This window comes from Oncorhynchus tshawytscha, linkage group LG33, assembly GCF_018296145.1.
Source record: "Oncorhynchus tshawytscha isolate Ot180627B linkage group LG33, Otsh_v2.0, whole genome shotgun sequence".
Classification (NCBI taxonomy): Eukaryota; Metazoa; Chordata; class Actinopteri; order Salmoniformes; family Salmonidae; genus Oncorhynchus; species Oncorhynchus tshawytscha.
In genome coordinates this window covers 38,622,608-38,644,744 of record NC_056461.1, presented here as the reverse complement: position 1 = coordinate 38,644,744, position 22,137 = coordinate 38,622,608, and the positions used below count along the sequence as shown (strand labels likewise).

General features: G+C 45.4%; 2 protein-coding genes across 2 annotated transcripts in view; one reads left to right on the top strand and one right to left on the bottom strand.

Annotated features, from left to right (window-relative positions):
• Positions 1-9,486, bottom strand: part of caln2 (calneuron 2) — a 58,512-nt gene extending 49,026 nt beyond the window's left edge. The window contains exon 1 of the mRNA XM_042311727.1: positions 8,732-9,486. The gene's annotated coding sequence lies outside the window, so the exon portion shown is untranslated. The remainder of the gene's footprint in view (positions 1-8,731) is intronic.
• Positions 1-22,137, top strand: part of LOC112231423 — a gene marked incomplete in the record, with an annotated part of 690,592 nt that overhangs the window by 262,824 nt on the left and 405,631 nt on the right.

Sequence of the window (22,137 nt, the reverse complement as noted above, 5' to 3'; positions counted from 1 at the left end):
GCAGAGAGGAATGGGAGAAACCCCCCAAATACAGGTGTGCCAAGCGTCATACCCAAGAAGACTCCATTTTTCTGTTGCCAGTTCAACTTTTTTTGTCAAGTCAACCAACGTTTTTCGTCTCAGCTCTTGCTCCTCCCCAGTCTCTCTTTTTGCTCGCCCTCCTGGTTTTGACCCTTGCCTGTATCGTCTCTGAGCCCGCCTGCCTGTCCACTCTGCCTGCCCCTGACCCTGAGCCTGCCTGCCATCCTGTACCTTTGCCCCACCTCTGGATTACCGACCCTTGCCTGCCTTGACCTGTCGTTTGCCTGCTTTGTTGCCATAATAAACATTGTTACTCCGACACAGTCTGCATCTGGGTCTTACCTTCAAACCTGATAGTACGAACTGGCCATGACCGACCCAGCAGACCCGAGCCAGCTGCGCAAAGCCATCTCCTCCCATGGGGCCACGATTGGGAGCCCCGTTTACCTCCCTCCTGAACGCTTCAATGGAGAGTTGAGCACCTGTCGGGCGTTTCTAACCCTCATTTTTGAGCTTCAGCCCTCCTCCTTCCCCTCAGATTGCTCCAAGATAGCCTATCTCATCACGCTGATGTCTGGGAGGGCCCTCACCTGCACTACTGCTGTATGGGAACAGCAGCAGGCCATATGTGTTAGTCTGGAGGGGTTCGTGGGAGAGGTGAAGAAGGTTTTTTACGCCCTGTTCTCCGGGAGAGAAGCTTCCCGGAAACTAATCCAGCTTCGGCAGAACTCCTGCAGTGTGGCTGACTATGCGGTTGATTTCCACACGTTGGCTGCGGAGAGTGCTTGGAACCAGGAAGATCTGTTCGATATGTTCCTGCACGGCATCTCGGAGGAGGTCTAGGACGAATTACCTACGGATTTCGATTCCCTCATCGCTTTGACCATCCGAATCTATGGGCGACTAAGGGAACGACCGAGGGATAGGAAATTCGACTTCGCTCGCACGTCCAGGGATTCCACCTTGTCTCCGAGTCATCCCAGAAGCCCCCTACAATCCCGACCTTCCCCGAGAGTCACCGAAGACAGCTGAGTCACCGCTTCTCGAGCCTATGCAACTAGGTAGAGCTGGGCTATCGCCAGTGGAACGGCAATACATTATCAACATGAAGAGTTGCCCTCTTGTCCTTTAAAGAGATAAGGCTCACTGGTAGGAGTGAGTACTCTAGTCGGCCATATGGAGAACTTTCCTGCTTCCCTTGCTCGCACCCCAGTTTATGCCATTCTGCTGTGGGGAAGGCTGTCTAAATCTCCTCATTGGGTCCTCATTGACTCTGGGGCTGATGAGAGTTTTTTGGACGCTACCCTGGCTTCCGAGCTGAAAATCCACACTCAGCCCTTCTCCACTCCCATGTATGCTAGTGTGCTTGACGGGCGCTCTTTAGGCCAGGTCTCACATATTACCACTCCCATCAACCTACGGGTGTCAGGGAATCACAGCGAGACTATTCAATTCCTGCTCTTAAAGTCTCCTCAGATTCCCATGGTATTGGGATTCTCCTGGTTCAAGCGACACGATCCCCTCATCAACTGGTCTACTGGTGCCATCATGGGCTGGAGTTTGTTCTGCCACACCCAGTGTCTGAAATCAGCGCAACCTGCACCGAGACATCTTCCTGGGTAGTCGGAAGATGCCCCGGACCTCTCTGCCATTACTGCGGAGAACCAGGACCTTCTGGAGGTGTTCAACAAGGCCCAGGCCACTTCGCTTCCGCACCGACCATATGACTGCAGGATTGACCTTTTCCCTAGCACCACTCCGCCACCGGGGATGACTGTACTCACTGTCGGGAACGGAGACCAAGGCTATGTACACCTACATTGAGGACTCCCTATCTGCAGGATTTATACGTCCTTTGTCCTCTCCCACCAGCGCAGAAGGACAAGATCCTGTGCCCGTGCATTGACTACCGGGGACTCAACGGCATAATGGTGAAGAACCGCTACCCGCTACCACTCATCACCTCGGCCTTTGAGCTACTCCAAGAGGCTACCGTGTTTTCCAAGCTGGATCTATGGAATGCCTACCATCTGGTGCGGACAAGGGAGGGGGTTGAGTGGAAGACCGCCTTCAACATGGCCAGTGGCCACTACAAGTATTTGGTCATGCCATTTGACCTCACCAACACCCCAACTGTGTTCCAGGCTCTGGTAAATTATGTTCTCTTTAACATGTTGAACCGGTTCGTCTTCATCTACATTGATGACATCCTCGTCTTCTCCCGCTCCCCTCAAGAACATGTTCTCCACGTCCGAAAGGTTCTTCAATGCCTCCTACATAACCAGCTGTTTGTTGGGAGTGTCCACTCTGGGAGTGTCCAGATGGATCCTGGGAAGGTGAGAGCGGTGGTGAATTGGCCTCAGCCTTCGTCCAGGGTGCAGCAGCAACGTTTCCTGGGGTTTCGCCAACTTATGGGCGCCGCTTCATCTGTGGTTACAGCACCCTGGCTTTCCCCCTGTCAGCACTCACTTCACCCAAGGTTCCGTTCACGTAGCTGCTGACCGGGAGTTCCGGGACCTCAAACATTGCTTCACCACTGCTCCCATTCTGGTTCATCCTGACCCGTCCCGTCAGTTCGTGGTGGAGGCCGATGCGTCGGATGTAGGAGTGGGGGCTGTCCTGTCCCAGCGTTCTGCTCTGGACCTGGAGCTACACCTTCATCTCCCATCGCCTCAACACAGCGGAGAAAAACAACAATGTGGGAAATTGTGAGCTTCTCGTAGTGAAGGTGGCATTGGAGGAATGGAGGCACTGGCTGGAAGGGGCGGAACATCTGTTCATCGTACGGACCAACCACAAAAATCTAGTATTTCCGAACCGCCAAACAACTCAACTTCAGGCAAGCTAGATGGGCCCTGCTGTTCATACGGTTCAACTTCTCCATCTCATAACGTTCGGGAGACCATAGCCCCACGGCTATTACCCCGGAGACCATCCTTCCCACCTCGTGCCTGGCAACGGCACTCAGCTGGGTTATAGGGAAACAGGTCCGGGAGGCACAGCGTTCCCACCGGACCCTGGCTTTTGTGCGATGACGCTTTTGGTGGCCCACCATGGTCCCTGACGTCTCCGCATTCATCGTTGCTTGCACAGTGTGTGCTCAGAACAAGACTCATCGGCAAGCTCCGGCTGGCCTCCTGAAACCTCTGCCTGTCCCTTACCGTCCCTGGTCCCACATATCCCTGGATTTCATCACGGATCTCACCCCGTCTGAGGGCAACACTGCCATCCTGACTGTGGTCGACTGGTTTTCCAAGGCCACCCACTTCATTCCTCTCCCCAAACTACCCTTGGCCAAGGAGACGGCCCAGCTCATGGTGCAGCACGTCTTCCGGATGCATGGACTGCCCGTGGACATGGTCTTCGACCGGGGTCCCAGTTCTCGTCCCAGTTCTGGAAGGCGTTCTGCACCCTCATTGAGCTGTCGGCCAACCTGTCCTCTGGGTTCCACCCCCAGTCCAATGGCCAGTCAGAGCGAGCCAACCAGGACCTTGAGACAACACTGCGCTGCCTGGTCTTGCCAACCCCACCACCTGGGGCCAGCAGCTTGTGTGGGTGGAATACTCACGCAACACCCTTCCCTGCTCTGCCACGGGCCTATCGCCCTTTGAATGTTCCCTGGGGTATCAGCACCCGCTCTTCCCCGAGCAGGAGGAAAAGGTCGGCGTACCTTTTGCCCAGATGTTTGTCCACCGCTGTACCTGGAGGAGAGCCCGGTCGGCCCTCCTCAAGACCACCTCCAGGTATCGACAACAAGCGGATCGCCATCAGACCCCAGCTCCCAGTATCGTCTTGGGCAGAAGGTATGGCTATCCACCTGGGATCTGCCCTCCGGGTGGAATTGCGCAAACTCTCCCTGTGGTTTATTGGCCTATTTCCCATCTCTAAAATTATTAGTCCCTCTGCTGTTCGTCTTCTGTTGCCCCGTACCCTTTGAGAACACTCCACTTTTCATGTCTCACAGCCCTTTGCCCCAGCTCTTTATCCCTACTCTGGTTATCGACCCCTGCCTGCCTTGACCTGTCGTTTGCCTGCCCTGTTGCCGTAATAAACATTGTTACTCTGACACCATCTGCATCTTGGTCTTACCTTCAAACTTGATAAATGTAATCAATTTTAGAATAAGGCTGCAATGTAGCAAAATGTGTAAAAAGTCAAGGGGTCTGAATCCTTTCCTAATGCACTGTAGGTTTAAAATATTTCATTTTAATATGTCTATGTGAGGGCTGCAGGTTAATGTGTGTGTGTGTGTTCTATGGGGGAGGTACTTAGCCCATCTGCTCTTGGTTCTAATCCTGTCCCACTTGCTCAGGTGCACGGAGAAGGCCCTCAGGTCGCCACAGCAACTAGATGTTCCACATTCCGCTAACGAGCCACAGACAAACACAGTGAACTATAACCTTACACACAGTGAACTACAACCCCCACAAACCACCTTAAACAATGTTCTCTGTATCTGTCTATCTGTCTCTGTCTGCCTGTCTCTATATATATATCTTTATCCGTCTCTCTCTCTCTCTCTCTGTCTCACTCTCTCCCTGTCTCTATATCTATCTTTCCCCCTCTCTCGCTCCCTCTATCTCTTGTCTCTGCTTAGAGCAATAAAAATATGCTAAAATAACCTCTGAATTAGCTGTGGGATGAAAAGAAGGACACATTAAGTCTGTTGCTTGGAATCAGACAGACTCAGACGTGAGGTGACAGGTTGAGACTGCAGCGGGAAACCCTGTGTCATGTATTATAGAATTGTTGTCTGGATACAGACTGCCAACACAGGTTTAGAACAGGGGTGGAGAGTGACAGTCAGGATAGGATGAGTGTCTCTGTCTGTGTGTGTGTGTGTGTGTGTGTGTGTGTGTGTGTGTGTGTGTGTGTGTGTGTGTGTGTGTGTGTGTGTGTGTGCGCGCAGAGGCCCCATAGGATGGAGAGAAAGAAAGACAGAAGAGGTTGGGGAGGGAAGAGAGGGGGCAGAGCAGCCACACAGATTGAAGGGAGAGAAGAGAGGGGGGAGGGAGAGAGATGTGTTGCTCACACCTTAGTCGTTCCCGGTGGACAAAGATGCATTAGTGGTGGAGGAGAGGTCAAGGTCGGTACAATATCTCTCACACGCCATTACACACACACACACACACACTCAAAAATCTTTGATTATACACCCACACATCGTGACATAACCATTGACGCAGCCTGCAGGTTGGTCAAGTCTTCTCTTGCTGGACATCTAACATAATTTGATGATAGTCCAAACATGTTGTCTAAATGTGATCAATAGACGTTGAACTGACGCCTGTGCCCAGTGGGAAACATGTTGTCTAAATGTGATCATACTCAAGAAATATCCTGTGCCTGAGGTTGGTCGAATTGTTAAGGCCACCGCCCTCTGTACATATACGGTCCTCAGCCTGCATGGAATGGAATCCTGGCCCTTTGGTCTTCTCCCTATCATCCTACTATCATCCTACTGTCCTGTCTGTCTATACTGTCCTGTCTGTCTGTGTGTACTTTCCTGTCCTGTCCTGCCGGCCTGCCTGTCTGTCTGCCTGTCTGCCTCCTTGCTCATTTCTATCTATCCCTGTCAATAATACTGGAAAAATACTTTAAAATATATATGTTTTAAACAAACATTTCCCTGCAGGGGCAGATTGGCCATCTGGCAATTCTGTCAAATGCCAGATGGGCTTGACAATTTTTTAGTCGGTGGACTGGTCGGAATTGACAAATCCCAAATATATTTCAATAAAAAAGGTGGCCTGTGGGCCTAAGATTTCAGTGTTACGATTTATATAACGATGAGCTTTTGGCTGATCAGTGGGCAACGGCCGGCCCAAGACGGGCAGGCCCGGTTTTCTGATTGGCTGAGCTGAGGTCATACAAACTCACATTCCATTTCAAAGGCGGCATCAGCCTAGAGACAGGGTCCGACTCTATCATCAGTTAGACAGCCCCCCAAAAAAGGGTGACTATATGTTCTACGTTGTCACTTCACTCAAAACGTCTTCATTTTGTTGACGGCTCTTACAGTGATGTTGGGTGGTGTGGATAAAATGCCAGGGCCAAATTCTTGTCCCAGTCTGCTCCTATTTCCCTGGTCCCTCTGCCTGCAATTGAATTCTTACAGCTGACCTGGACAGGCAAGGGAGGGCAAAACAGCTGGACTGACAATATAAACTTTCATCTCCTTTATCAGCATACTCAGCCCTGTTATTCAACACATTTCCAAAATATCATGTTAACTGTAGTCTATGTTATTATGACCCAACACAAAATCTGCATGTGGAAACTAACTCTATAAGGCTCAAACAGAGCCATATATATAGATCTCCAGACACAACATTCACGTTCTCCTCAGACACAACAGTGGTGGATACAGTGAGTTCCATCTAGTGACTGTCAACTACTTCCGGTAAAAATGCAGAAGACCTGGCTGAATTTTTTTTATCACTATCAGAACATAGGCCTACAGAACTAGGTCTCTACCTGTTCACCGGGAAATAACAACAGGATCAAAGCCAGTGTTGTTTTTCTTTGGAACACACCCTGATTAAGAATAACAGGCTACTGCAAATTGTGATATCTTTCTATACTGTCACTATGCTGACACCCAGTCACTGTAGACATGTTGTCAAACCAGCGGTCATGATGAAGTAGCCGAGTAGCCAAAAACCAAAGTCACCTTGCGCAGTGACAGGACTACTACAGTAGCCTAGGTTTCACACAGCACCAGTCAGTATAGCCCGCTTGTTGATGTTTCTTACCCCCACGGACTGCAGTTTACATTCACCGGCACCTCAACCGAGGCTAGAGCCAGGCTCTCAATCCCGTGATGGTCACCCGTTGCGCGCGGATCCTCTCCCGCCAACTCCAGGGGAGGTGAACCGGCGACGTCTACCGGGCGCAGCGGTAACTCCACGAGCCCGTATCTCTCCGGTCCCATCATCACCAGCCTGATGTGTGCCACCGGGCGGGAAAAGGTCTGTTACCGTCTCCGTTACACAAAGCAGGATTTAAGCAGGAGCGTGGATGAGTGCCCTTGGTCTTCTGACAGTGTGATTTGAAAGAAGCACAGAGAACCCTAATATTCTTACAAGGACAATCAGTGTCTGTGTCTTTGTCCTACACTACACTTGGCTACTACTGTACTACGGTCCAAGCAACTAAACACACCGACTGTCCGATGGAGAGAGCAGCCCGCGAAAATAACCTCCTCGCATTTTTCTTTGTTACCATGACTTGCGCCATCCTGCCAAGGCGACCCAATAGACCTGAGTGTGACAAGAAAATAGCGGATTTTCTCCATCCGTTACAATCGTTGTGTCGCACGCACACACACACAAACACACACCAGAGAGATGTGTGCAGTTTTACGGCAATTCTACCCATTTTGCCATGGTTTAGAGGGAAATCATTTTCTTTTTAAAGCACATTTCCTGCAGTTCTTTACCTTTTTCCAAGACTTATGCCATATGAATGATATCTGAGTGAGAGTGATTAACAAAATCAATGGGGGCCCTCTGGAAGTCAGGGCCCCTGAGCACCTGCCCTGCGAGCCTGTCGGTATTCAGTCATGATTACTACAAGTTTAGATAGCTGGCTAGTGGCTAGACTAACTTACCAATCTAAAAAATTGTTATATGGCATGGCTAATTGAGTGACTATCATCAGTGACTGACATAACAAGAGAAAAACTGCTGATGCACAACCACATTTGGAAATTGCACCTTGTGTATTCTGCTATTCTAACAGTTAGTTGAGACCCCAATGGAGTTCCTAAAAAAATACATATATATATTTTGGGTGGGGGCCCCCTCACTTATGTCGCTTATGCCAGGAACCGGCCCTGCACACACACATGCGCGCGCGCACTCTCTCCAGCCATTATCATACTCACAGTTCATCTGTCTTGTGATGATTGTGCGCATGACAGGTGACATATTTGGCCATGATGGTTTATGACCGGTTTATGGTTTATGACACGATATTGCCCCAATTTATCAGAGAGAGAAACATGGACTGGAGAGTTGAGACTGTTAAACCACACAGTGGTGAATTAGCCTACGCCTGGAGTTGTAGCTTCTGCTTTTACCCCATAGTGGACAACAATTCAGGTGCTCCCCACTGAATACTACGCAACACATGCTGCAATAAATAGAAGCAATGGTCTCTCTCTCTCTCTTTCACTATCTTATTCACACACACACACACACACACACACACACACACACACATCATTATCATGTAGGCTATGAACGTTAGATTCATTTGAATTATTAGGTGACATTTTCTGTAGCCTTAAAATAAAGTGAGCTGAATTATGCAGAATTAAATTCAGCCCACAGCTAAATTACAATCTTAATGAAGATATCTCATTCTTCAACAAAGAAAAACAGTTCCGTTGTGGAATGCGATGGCAGCGGCCGGATGTAGTCGACGTTCTACCAATGACACATACACAGTCTATAATTTGGATATGTCCCCTGCGGGAGAAAACTGCGCATCCCGTTTCTTTCCCATTTGCACCAATTACAACAGGTGCAGCAGGCTGGCGGCAAGCGTAACGGTGTGACCGCGCGTGAGTCACCCAAACGGTATCCACGTTAACGGTGGCACACACTCACACGCACACCCCATACATGTTTTAATCAATGGTAACGGCAAGAGCCCATATCACCGAACACTCTCAACTGAATTGAATGATCGGTTAAGTGCCTACCTGTTAAGACGCTGATCCGGTCAATTAAGATTCAATCCGTTTTTATCAGGCTAGGGGGGTCACCCAGACTCGACTCTGTTTACACTCATGTCAGACAGCTATTTTCTGGAAGTGATTGGGATCCCCCCAAAATGTAATGATCTTCAAATCTTTTATTTTCACTCTTCAAGATCACCTGATATGGCAAACGCCAAAACGTCACTGATCCAAGTCTCCAGTGAGACTTGTAGTGCCTTTTTAAAAACCAATTTAAAATCCTATAGGGCAGGCTACTTGATAGGTGCACAGACGATATCAGCTTAGCTGTAATCTATTTGAATTGGCTCACTTATCCGTCTCTATCTCCAAATACCATCAGAGACCTCCGGGAGTTGGAGTGGTGATAAGCGGGGTGTCTAATCTTCCGAGCCCCGACGCAATGATTCACTCCTGCAGCAGACAGACCGACAGACACCTCCCTGCCCAGTCGCCCACGGATCTGGAGCGCCGGTGATACCAGTCCGCTTCTCTGTCTCAATAAAGCTTGCAGATCAAATATTTTCCGAATCTCAAAAACAAATTAAGGAGAATGTTTCTTCTCAATCGATAAAGCAGCAACGGCGAGCGAAGAGGGGTTAGTTCGGGAGAAAGGGATCTCCTGTTGTGTGTGCTCGGTTCATTTGTCTTCTCCTGGTGACAGCATTAACCCATTTATCGGTGTGGACCGGGAGAGGGAGGGGCGTCGCGATTCTGAGCAGAGGTGTAGGTGAGACCGTGATGCCGATCCGCTCAATGGGCGCTGTCTCAGAGGCGCACCGGGATTTATAGGATAGCAGGTGTGTGTGTGTGTGTGTGTGTGTGTGTGTGTGTGTGTGCAAACAATAACCAGAATGTAGTGGTCCACTTATACAATACTAGAACAACAGAAAGCTAATCTCCCTGGATCAAGTCTGTTGTAAACTTACTTCTCACCTGTAACAGTTTTGGACTGGACTCATTGATCTTCTAAAATGGTGCTTAGGGAAATCAAATAAATTCCCTCATCTCATAAATTATACATTTATACCATCACTCTGTCAATATTTAATGTAGCTTACCAAGCTTTATCGAGCCCCTTTATACCAATTGTGATTTTAGCACTTGGGGAAAGGGAGGGTGAGCTCTCTTTATGTTTCCCCCTTCATACCTGATACTGAATGTGATCAACCCTGAATACCAGCTGGACACACCAAATATAAACATACATTGCCTTCAGAAAGTGTTCACACCCCTTGACATTTTCCACAGTTTGTTGTGTTACAAAGAGGGATTGAAATGGATTAAATTGTCATTTTTTTTGTCAACGATCTACATAAAATACTCTGTAAGGTCAAAGTGGAAGAAAAACTCTAACATTTGAAAAAATATATATGAAAAATAAAACACCAATATATGTTGATAAGATAAGTATTCAACCTCCTGAGACAATACATGTTAGATTCACCTTTGGCAACTATTACAGCTGTGAGTTTTGTCCTATCACAGCCATTAACCTCTGTAACTGTTTTAAAGTCACCTTTGGCCTCATGGTAAAATCCCTGAGTGGTTTCCTTCCTCTCCGGCAACTGAGTTAGGAAGGATGCCTGTATCTTTGTAGTGACTAGGTGTATTGATACATCATCCACATTCTAATGAATAACTTCACCATGCTCAAAGGGGTATTCAGCATCTCCATTTTTTATTTTGACACATCTACCAAATGGTGCCCTTCTTTGCAAGGCATTGAAAAACCTCCCTGGTATTTGTGGTTGAATCTGTTCTTGAAATTCACTACTTGATTGAGGGACATTACAGATAATTGTAAGTGTGGGGTACAGAGATGGGGTAGTCATTAAAAAATCATGTTAACTACTATTATTGAACACGGAATGAGTCCATGCTACTTATTATGGGATTTGTTAAGCACAGTTTTACGGCTGAACTTATTTCGGCTTGCCATAACAAAGGGGTGGAATGCTAATTGACTCAAGACATTTCAGCTTGTCATTTTGTATTAATGTAGAACATTTTCTTCAAACAGAATTCCACTTCAACGAAATGGGTTATTGTGTGTAGATCGGTGACATAACAATGTAAATGAAACACATTTTAAATTCCGGTTGTAACACAAAAATGTGGAAAAGGTATAAAGATGTGAATACGTTCTGAAGACACTGAATATTTACACCACATTTAGCAGACACTTTTATACAAAGCAACTTACAGTCAAGCGTAAATTTGACCTGCAAGCTCATCTCTCTACCAACGGAACTACAGAAAACCACACTGAGTTACAGAGGACCACACTTAGTAACAGAGAACCACACTGAGTTACAGAGAACCACACTGAGTTACAGAGGACCGCACTGAGTTACAGAGGACCACACCGAGTAACAGAGGACCACACTGAGTTACAGACAACTACACTGAGTTACAGAGGACCACACTGAGTAACAGAGGACCACACTGAGCTACAGAGAACCACATTGAGTAACAGAGGACCACACTGAGTAACAGAGGACCACACTGAGTAACAGAGAACCACATTGAGTAACAGAGGACCACACTGAGTAACAGAGGACCACACTTAGTAACAGAGAACCACACTGAGTTACAGAGAACCACACTGAACTACAGAGGACCACACTGAGTTACAGAGAACCACACTGAGTTACAGAGGACCGCACTGAGTTACAGAGGACCACACTTAGTAACAGAGAACCACACTGAGTTACAGAGAACCACACTGAGTTACAGAGGACCACACTGAGTTACAGAGGACCACACTGAGTAACAGAGGACCACACTGAGTTACAGAGGACCACACCGAGTAACAGAGGACCACACTGAGTTACAGACAACTACACTGAGTTACAGAGGACCACACTGAGTAACAGAGGACCACACTGAGTAACAGAGGACCACACTGAGTTACAGAGAACCACACTGAGTAACAGAGAACCACACTGAGTTACAGAGGACCACACTGAGTAACAGAGGACCACACTGAGCTACAGAGGACAACGTACAAGCTACACTGAGCTACATGATGTACCTCCCATATACGAAATACCTTCCAACACCTAGGATTCATCCCAAATAGCACCATATGGCTTAGTTTAAAAGTAATACACTATATATGGCTGGGTTCCATTTGGGATGCAGCCCTACTACCTGAATATACTGTTCTCAACAGCTCTCATTTCACCAGTCCCATCATCTCACAGACTGGCCTTGCAGTCTCCAGCTATATCTAAGATTAGAAGACTTCACTACTCCTCAGCATCCTAATTATGCAGCTGCAAACTAATTATATATATCTCTTCTCCATTCCTCTCATGCCAGGGGATTTGCGTAGCTCAACCCCAGGCTTCACCAAGAGGAAGCCTGAACAGATTTTATGAGCCTCAAATGGCACCCAATTCCCTTTATAGCGCACTACTTTAGACCAGAGCCCCTGTTCAAAAGTAATGCACTATATAGGGAAAAGGGTGCCGTTTGGGATATCTCTCCCCGACTGGTACATTTCTATAATTAAAAGTCGGTTACTACTAATTTAAGAGCTCAGCCTTTTATCCCCCTTAGATACTTGAAGGGTTAACACTCTGTTCTGCTGTGTTGGGGTGCCAGACTCTGTTCTGCTGTGTTGGGGTGCCAGACTCTGTTCTGCTCTGTTGGGGTGCCAGACTCTGTTCTGCTCTGTTGGGGTGCCAGACTCTGTTCTGCTGTGTTGGGGTGCCAGACTCTGTTCTGCTGTGTTGGGGTGCCAGACTCTGTTCTGCTGTGTTGGGGTGCCAGACTCTGTTCTGCTGTGTTGGGGTGCCAGACTCTGTTCTGCTGTGTTGGGGTGCCAGACTCTGTTCTGCTGTGTTGGGGTGCCAGACTCTGTTCTGCTGTGTTGGGGTGCCAGACTCTGTTCTGCTGTGTTGGGGTGCCAGACTCTGTTCTGTTCTGCTGTGTTGGGGTGCCAGACTCTGTTCTGCTGTGTTGGTGTGCCAGACTCTGTTCTGCTGTGTTGGGGTGTCAGACTGTTCTGCTCTGTTGGGGTGCCAGACTCTATTCTGCTGTGTTGGTGTGCCAGACTCTGTTCTGCTGTGTTGGGGTGTCAGACTCTGTTCTGCTGTGTTGGGGTGTCAGACTGTTCTGCTCTGTTGGGGTGCCAGACTCTATTCTGCTGTGTTGGGGTGCCAGACTCTGTTCTGCTGTGTTGGGGTGTCAGACTCTGTTCTGCTGTGTTGGGGTGTCAGACTGTTCTGCTCTGTTGGGGTGCCAGACTCTGTTCTGCTGTGTTGGGGTGCCAGACTCTGTTCTGCTGTGTTGGGGTGTCAGACTCTGTTCTGCTGTGTTGGGGTGTCAGACTGTTCTGCTCTGTTGGGGTGCTGTTCTGTGTGTTGGGGTGCCAGACTCTGTTCTCCTGTGTTGGGGTGTCAGACTCTGTTCTGCTGTGTTGGGGTGTCAGACTCTGTTCTGCTGTGTTGGGGTGCCAGACTCTGTTCTGCTGTGTTGGGGTGTCAGACTCTGTTCTGCTGTGTTGGGGTGTCAGACTGTTCTGCTCTGTTGGGGTGCCAGACTCTGTTCTGCTGTGTTGGGGTGCCAGACTCTGTTCTCCTGTGTTGGGGTGTCAGACTCTGTTCTGCTGTGTTGGGGTGTCAGACTCTGTTCTGCTGTGTTGGGGTGTCAGACTCTGTTCTGCTGTGTTGGGGTGTCAGACTCTGTTCTGCTGTGTTGGGGTGTCAGACTGTTCTGCTCTGTTGGGGTGCCAGACTCTGTTCTGCTGTGTTGGGGTGCCAGACTCTGTTCTCCTGTGTTGGGGTGTCAGACTCTGTTCTGCTGTGTTGGGGTGTCAGACTCTGTTCTGCTGTGTTGGGGTGCCAGACTCTGTTCTGCTGTGTTGGGGTGTCAGACTCTGTTCTGCTGTGTTGGGGTGTCAGACTGTTCTGCTCTGTTGGGGTGCCAGACTCTGTTCTCCTGTGTTGGGGTGTCAGACTCTGTTCTGCTGTGTTGGGGTGTCAGACTCTGTTCTGCTGTGTTGGGGTGTCAGACTCTGTTCTGCTGTGTTGGGGTGTCAGACTCTTATCTCACCTCTATCTACATCTCTATTTTATCTAATCTCTTTGTACTTCTCCATCTTATCTAACCTCTATCTACATCTCTATCTTCTCACGTCTTCTACATCTCTATCTTCTCACCTCTATCTCATCTCTTTCTAAAGCTCTATCTACACCTCTATCTACATCTCTATCTACATCTCTATCTTATCTCATCTCTTTCTACATTTCTATCTTATCTCACCTCTATCTTCATCTCTATCTCATCTCTATCTTAGCTCATCTCTTTCAACATCTCTATCTTATCTTATTTCTTTCTACATCTCTATCTTATCTCATCTCTTTCTACATCTCTATTTTATCTCACCTCTATCTACATCGCTATCTTATCTCACCTCGTTCTACATCTATATCTTATCTAATATTTTCCTACAGCTCTATCTTATCTCACCTATATCTTATCTCATCACTTTCTACATCTCTATCTTATCTAACCTCTATCTACATCTCTATCTTATCTCACCTCTTTCTACATCTCTATCTTATCTCACATCTATCTACATCTCTATCTTATCTCATCTCTCTCCTCTCTATCTCATCTCTTTCTACATCTCTATATTATCTCACCTCTATCTACATCTCTATCTTATCTCATCTCTATCAACATCTCTATCTTATCTCATCTCTTTCTACGTGTCTTTCTCCTCTCATCTCTCTCATCTTCCTCATCTCACCTCTTTCTACATCTCTATCTTATATCACCTCTATCTACAGCTCTATCTTATCTCATATCTCTATCTTATATCATCTCTTTCAACATCTCTATCTTATCTAATCTCTTTCTACATCTCTGTCTTATCTCATTTGTTTCTACATCTCTGTCTTATCTCACCTCTATTTACATCTCTATCTTATCTAATCTCTTTGTACTTCTCCATCTTATCTAACCTCTATCTACATCTCTATCTTATCTCACCTCTATCTACATCTCTATCTTATCTCACCTCTATCTACATCTTTATCTTATCTCACATCTATCTCTATGTCTCTCTCTTTCTCATCTGCATATCTATACCTTCTCTATCACTATCTCAACTCTTTCTACTTCTCCATCTCATCTCTATCCCTGTCATCTCTATCTCATGTCTATCTCATCTTCATCTCTATCTCATCTCTACCTTTATCTTATCTCATCTCTATCTAATCTCACCTCTATCTACATCCCTATTTTATCTCAACTCTTTCTTCTTCTCTATCTCTATCTCATCTCCATCACATCTCTCTCATATCTAGTTATTTTCATCTCTATATCTATCTCATAAAATCAAATCAAGCTTTATTATAAAGCACATTTCAGACATGAAATCTAATGCAATGTCCTTTACTGGAAAAAATAAACAAAAACATTGAAAATAAAAACAGAAATATTTACCACTCAACAAACATAAGTGTAGAAAAACAAACAAAAGAATAACAATAAAAACTGAATGACTAAAAAGCACCCCAAGGAAAAGCAAAGCTAAAACGGTGTGTTTTAAGATCTCTTTTAATTGGTGACAGGGGGCAGTATTTTCACGTCCGGATGAAATGCATGCCCAAATTCAACTTCCTGCTACTCATCCCCAGAAGATAAGATATGCATATTATTAGTATATTTGGATAGAAAACCCTCTGAAGTATCTAAAACTGTTTGAATCATGTCTGTGAGTTTAACAGAACTTATTTAGCAGGCGAAAACCCGAGGACAAACCATTCAGATTTTTTTTGTTGAGGTCACTCTTTTTCAATGGGTTTTCATTGGGAATCCAGATTTCTAAGGGACCTCCTTGCAGTTCCTATCGCTTCCACTGGATGTCAACAGTCTTTAGAAATTGGTTAAGGTTATTCCTTTGTGTAATGAAGAAGTACGGCCATCTTGAACAAGGGTCACTTGAAGTGTACTGTTTGTTAGAGGCGCGTGACCAGAAAGGTAGCGTCAGTTTGTTTTCTTCCTGTATTGAACACAGATCATCCCGTCTTCAATTTTATCGATTATTTACTTTTAAAAATACCTAAAATTGTATTACAAGAGTAGTTTGAAATGTTTTGGCAAAGTTTACAGGTAAGTTTTGAGATATTTTGTCGTCACGTTGCTCAAGTTGGAACTGATGTTTTTCTGGATCAAACGCGCCAAATAAATGAATATTTTGGATATATATCGACGGAATTGATCGAACAAAAGGACCATTTGTGATGTTTATGGGACATATTGGAGTGCCAACAAAAGAAGCTTGTCAAAGGTAAGGCATGAATTATATTTTTATTTCTGTGTTTTGTGTCGTTCCTACAGGGTTGAAATATGCTTTCTCTCTTTGTATACGGAGGTGCTATCCTCAGATAATAGCATCGTTTGCTTTCGCCGAAAAGCCTTTTTGAAATCTGACATGTTGCCTGGATTCACAACACGTGTAGCTTTAATTTGGTATCTTACATGTGTGATTTCATGAAAGTTTGATTTTTATAGTAATTTATTTGAATTTGGCGCTCTGCATTTTCTCTGGGTTTTGGCCAGGCGTCCCACATATCCCAGAGAGGTTAAATATATCCATGGTTTCGGCCCCCTCAGGTTCTCCAGCAGGCTATTCCAGAGGCTGGGGGCAGAATACCTAAAGGCAGCCTCTCCATGCCTGTTAATCCTATGTATTGGGATAGTTAAAAGGCCAGCACCAGAGGACCTGAGGGTAGGACTGGGTACATAATTTAAACGCGTGTCTGACATTTATTGGGATGCACAATCGTGGATTGATTTCAAAACCAATATAATCATTTTACAATGAATTCTAAAATTCACAGGCAGCCAGTGCTGACTCCTCAAAACCGATCTAATGTGTGCTCTCCCTCTGGTCTTGGTCAGTACCCGTGCTGCAGCATTCTGTATGTTTTGTAGTTGACCAATGGCTTCTTGGGTAGATCAGACATGAGAGCATTACAGTAGTCAAGACTGCTTGTAATAAAGCATGGATGAGTCGAACTGTATCAGCCTGAGAGAGAAACGGCCGCATCTTAGCAATGTTCCTCGGGTGGTAAAAAGCTATTTTTGTCACATTTCTAATGTGTGATTTGAAATTGAGTTCCGAATCTAAAATAACACCCAGGTTTAAACTTTATTTCCCGTGAATTCAAGTGTGCGGCCAGATTCTCTCGCTGTGCTTTGGCTCCAACAATAAGTACCTTGGTCTCGTCTTGATTTAGCTGGAGGAAGTTGAGATCCATGTAATTATTTACACTGTCTAATAATATCCTCTGGTGACACAGAAATGTCAAAGTTGTGTATCGTCTGTGTAGCAGTGAAAATCAATGCTGTGCTTTCTAATAACTGCTGCCAAGGGTTAAAGCTAGTGAGGGAGATATGAGTCCCCAGCTTCAGTGATTTTTTTGCAGTTCGTTCCAGTCATTGGCAGCAGAGAACTGGAAGGAGAGGTGGCCAAAGGAAGAATTGTCTTTGGGGGTGACCAGTGGAGTCTGCTGGAGCGCGTGCTATGGGTGGGTGCTTCTATGGTGACCAGAGAGCTGAGATAAGGCAGGGCGTTACCTAGCAGAGACTTGTAGATGACCTGGAGCCAGTGGGTTTGGCGACGAGTATGAAGCGAGGGCCAGCCAACGAGAGTGTACAGGTCGCAGTGGTGGGTAGTATATGGGGCTTTGGTGACAAAATGGATGGCACTGTGATAGACTGCATCCAATTTGTTGAGTAGAGTGTTGGAGGCTATTTTGTAAATGACATCGCCGAAGTCGAGGATTGGTAGGATGGTCAGTTTTACGAGGGCATGTTTGGCAGCATGAGTGAAGGATGCTTTTTTGCGAAATAGGAGGCCGATTCTAGATTTAATTTTGGATTGGAGATGTTTGATGTAAGTCTGAAAGGAGAGTTTACAGTCTAACCAGACACCTAAGTATTTGTAGTACCTATATTCTCAGAACCGTCCAGAGTAGTGATGCTGGACGGGCGGGCAGGTGCAGGCAGCGATCTGTTGAAGAGCATGCATGTAGTTTTACTTGCATTTAAGAGCAGTTTAAGAGCAGTTGGAGGCCACGGAAGGAGAGTTGTATGGCATTGAAGCTCGTCCTGAGGGTTGTTAACACAGTGTCCAAAGAAGGGCCAGAAGTAGATGAATAGATGAATCTAGATGACTTTTCTTCAAGAAGGGGTTTCACCATAGCATGTTTTAATGCAGTGGGGAAAGTGGCTGGGTGTGATTTAACAATAGCCTGCACTTCTTCAGATATGCAATTAAAAACTGGTTTGAAGAGGGTGGTGGGGATAGGATCGCGAAGGCAGGTCGAAGTTGTAATATCACTTTCCTGAGCATGTCTGTGTCCACCAGGGAAAATAAATCCATAGTGCCTTTGCGTGGTAGTCTAGGGCACATGTCATTCAACTTCTCCTCAGGTATTGCTTGACTGATACCCAGCCTAATCTTATCTCTGAAATATGCTGTAAAGTATCCATCTATCTCATCTCTATCTCAATCTCTATCTCATCTATATCTCAGCTTATCTCATCTCCATCTCAAATCTATCTCATCTCTGGAGGAGAGATAGTGATGAGATACTGTAGAGATTGAGTTGAGATAATATAGAGTTGAGATAATATAGAGATGAGATAATATAGAGATGAGATAATATAGAGATGAGATAGAGATGTTGATAATGAGATAAGATAGAGATGTTGATAGAGATGAGGATAGAGATGAGATAAGATATGAGATAGAATTGAAATAGAGATGAAAGAGATGGTATAGAGATGTAGATAGAGATGAGAAAGAGATGTAGATAGAGATGAGATGAGAAAGAGATGTTGATAGAGATGAGATAAGATAGAGATGAGATGTATATAGAGATGATAGAGGTGATATAGATATGTAGATAGAGATGAGATGAACTAGAGACGAGATAGAGACAAAGATGATAGTGCTCAGATAGAGATGAAAGAGATATAATGTTATTGTGTGTCTCTGCTCTATCTATTCAAAAATATCTGTTTGACTGGTTCCATTGATAGTAAGTTATCACAACAGCCACTCTAGTAATTTAATAGGATCTCTATGGTTATTACATAGATTATAAACAAAAGTGAAATAAAAAAAAAATGAAAGTAAACAATATGCTCGCAAAAGTTCAGAAGGAATCATTTCTCCCATCCACTCTTCCACCGTGTCTCCTTAAAGTCCCTTCCCCATCTCCCTCCATTTCCACCGTGTTTGTTAACTCCTCTCCTCTGTGTCAGTGTCATAAATCCAGTCTTAGATGTGTCTCCTCTCCTCTCCCTCCTCCCCAGATCAATACCAGAGCTCCCCTCCCCCTCTCCACCGTGTCTCCTCTCCTCTGTGTCAGTGTACTAATCCAGTCTTAGATGTGTCTCCTCTCCTCCCCCCCCACTCTCTCCACCGTGTCTCCTCTCCTCTCTCTCCCCTCTCCCCTCCACTCTCTCCACCGTGTCTCCTCCCTCCTCTCCTCTCCCCTCCACTCTCTCCACCGTGTCTCCTCCTCCCCCTCCACTCTCTCCACCGTGTCTCCTCTCCTCTGTGTCAGTGTACTAATCCAGTCTTAGATGTGTCTCCTCTCCTCCCCTCTCCACTCTCTCCTGTGTCACCCGTGTCTCCTCTCCTCTCCTCTCCCCCCGTCCACTCTCTCCACCGTGTCTCCTCTCCTCTCCCCTCCACTCTCTCCACCGTGTCTCCTCTCCCCTCCACTCTCTCCACCGTGTCTCCTCTCCCTTCCCCTCTCCCCTCCACTCTCTCCACCGTGTCTCCTCTCCTCTGTGTCAGTGTACTAATCCAGTCTTAGATGTGTCTCCTCTCCTCTCCCCTCTCTCCACCCGTGTCTCCTCTCCTCTGTGTCAGCGTACTAATCCAGTCTTAGATGTGTCTCCTCTCCCCTCCACTCTCTCCACCGTGTCTCATCTCCTCTCCCCTCTACTCTTTCCACCCGTGTCTCCTCTCTCTTTTTCCACTCTCCCCTCCACTCTCTCCACCGTGTCTCATCTCCTCTCCCCTCCCCTCCCCTCCACTCTCTCCACCCGTGTCTCCTCTCCTCTCCCCTCTCCCCTACTCCACCCGTGTCTCCTCTCCCCCCCCTCTCCCCTCCACTCTCTCCACCGTGTCTCCTCTCCTCTGTGTCAGTGTACTAATCCAGTCTTAGATGTTTCTCTCCCGCTTGTCTTTGCTCTGTCAGTTCTCTGAGTGTTTGAGTTAAGTCACAACACCCATCTAAGCCTGTAAACCTCCCATTTCAACAGAAAACAACCCCAGAGCTTTTCTCTCTTTCTCTCTGTTTCTCTCTGTTTCTCTCTCTCTCCATTCAATTCAGTTCAATTCAAGGGGCTTAATTGGCATGGGAAACATATGTTTACACAGAGTTGGGAAGTAACGTATTACATGTAAGGGATTACAAAAAAAATGGTAACTGTAATCCGTTTCGTTACCAGAAAAAATATTGTAATCAGATTACAGATACTATTGAAAAACTAGATGACATTAATTCATCAACTACTTTTAAATTCAAAAAGGATGTTTGCGAAAAATATATTTTTGACACATTTCTTTTCTCAATGACATTCAAATCAACATTGAAAACGTTTAAGGTGGTTTCACCTGAGCAAGTCTGACCACAAGTCAGAGACCAGTATGATATGTTTGATGGGTCGCGGGAAAAAGATCAGGAATAGGCTTTTGTCGGCTACAGTCCAAGATATGTCTTCCAATGGTGCCACTGCTGTCAGCATCCAAAGATGATCCAACTTGAATAAACGCTTGGAGGTAAGGATGACAGCAGTGTAGTCTACGGCGATACAGATATCACTTATTATTGATATCTATACAGCACATTGACATAACTCTCATTCAGCTATTTGCTCTTTACAGATTGTGGTTTTTGCAGATGGCTGTTCACAAATTTAAATGTGTATTTCAAATCAAATCCAATTTTATTTGTCACATACACATGGTTAGCAGATGTTAATGCGAGTGTAGTGAAATGCTTGTGCTTCTAGTTCCGACAATGCAGTAATAACCAACGAGTAATCTAACCTAACAATTTGAACCCAATAATGGTTGAATTCAAGAAGTTTAAGCTGCCTATGAATCATTGTTTTTTGAAACCAGTGGACAGCCAGTGAAAAATGTGCTCTTGCAACAGCTGCATAGTGTGAATCCAAGCCTATGGAATAAAAGTGGGGCTTTTAGTGCTCAATCTAATTCATGCTGATAAAAAACAACAACCCATAGGCCTAATGAATACATGCTCAAACTCAACAGCTGCATAGTGCGAATCCAAGCTTATGGAATAAAAGTGGGGCTTTTAGTGCTCAATCTAATTCATGCTGATAAAAAACAAACCCATAGGCCTAATGAATACATGCTCAAACTCAACAGCTGCATAGTGTGAATCCAAGCCTATGGAATAAAAGTGGGGCTTTTAGTGCTCAATCTAATTCATGCTGATAAAAAACAAACCCATAGGCCTAATGGACACATGGTCAAACTTACACACTTTTGATAGACTTAAAGGGGCAATCTGTAATCGCTACATCCATTTTTGGACTTATAAATGATATATATTTATGTAAAGATATAATTTAATCGTATTACATGTAGTAGAGAGTGATGGGTTAGAAGAAGCCTACATAACCAACCCATAAAGTAACATTAACATCCATATATGACCAGCTATGTAAACTTTAACATTGATTTATCATGCAATAGATATCGTTCAATTGGTAACATACATTTTTGTCTTCTTCTAATGCCTCTTAAGGGGAAAGTTGTAACGGTTCTCTTGTGGTGAAGGAGAGTCGGACCAAAATGCAGCATGTAGAGTGCGATCCATGTTTAATAAACAAACGTTAAAAACACGAATCAATACAAACACTACAAAACGTAACGAAAACCGAAAACAGTCCTATCTGGTGCAAACACAGAGACAGGAACAATCACCCACAAACACACAGTGAAACCCAGGCTACCTAAATATGGTTCCCAATCAGAGACAATGACTAACACCTGCCTCTGATTGAGAACAATATCAGGCCAGACATAGAAATAGACAAACTAGACATGAAACATAGAATGCCCAACCAGCTCACGTCCTGACCAACACTAAAACAAGGAAAACACATACGAACGATGGTCAGAACGTGACAGAAAGTAATCAGATTACGTTACTGATTTTTGGGTAATCCCAAAGTTACGTTACCGATTACAGTTTTGTAACTGTAGCAGATTACATTTAGAATGTAACCGACCCAATCCTGTGTTTTCATTGACAAAGTTAAATAGATAATAAACATAAGTAAACATTACACCAACAAAAGTTCCAAACGAA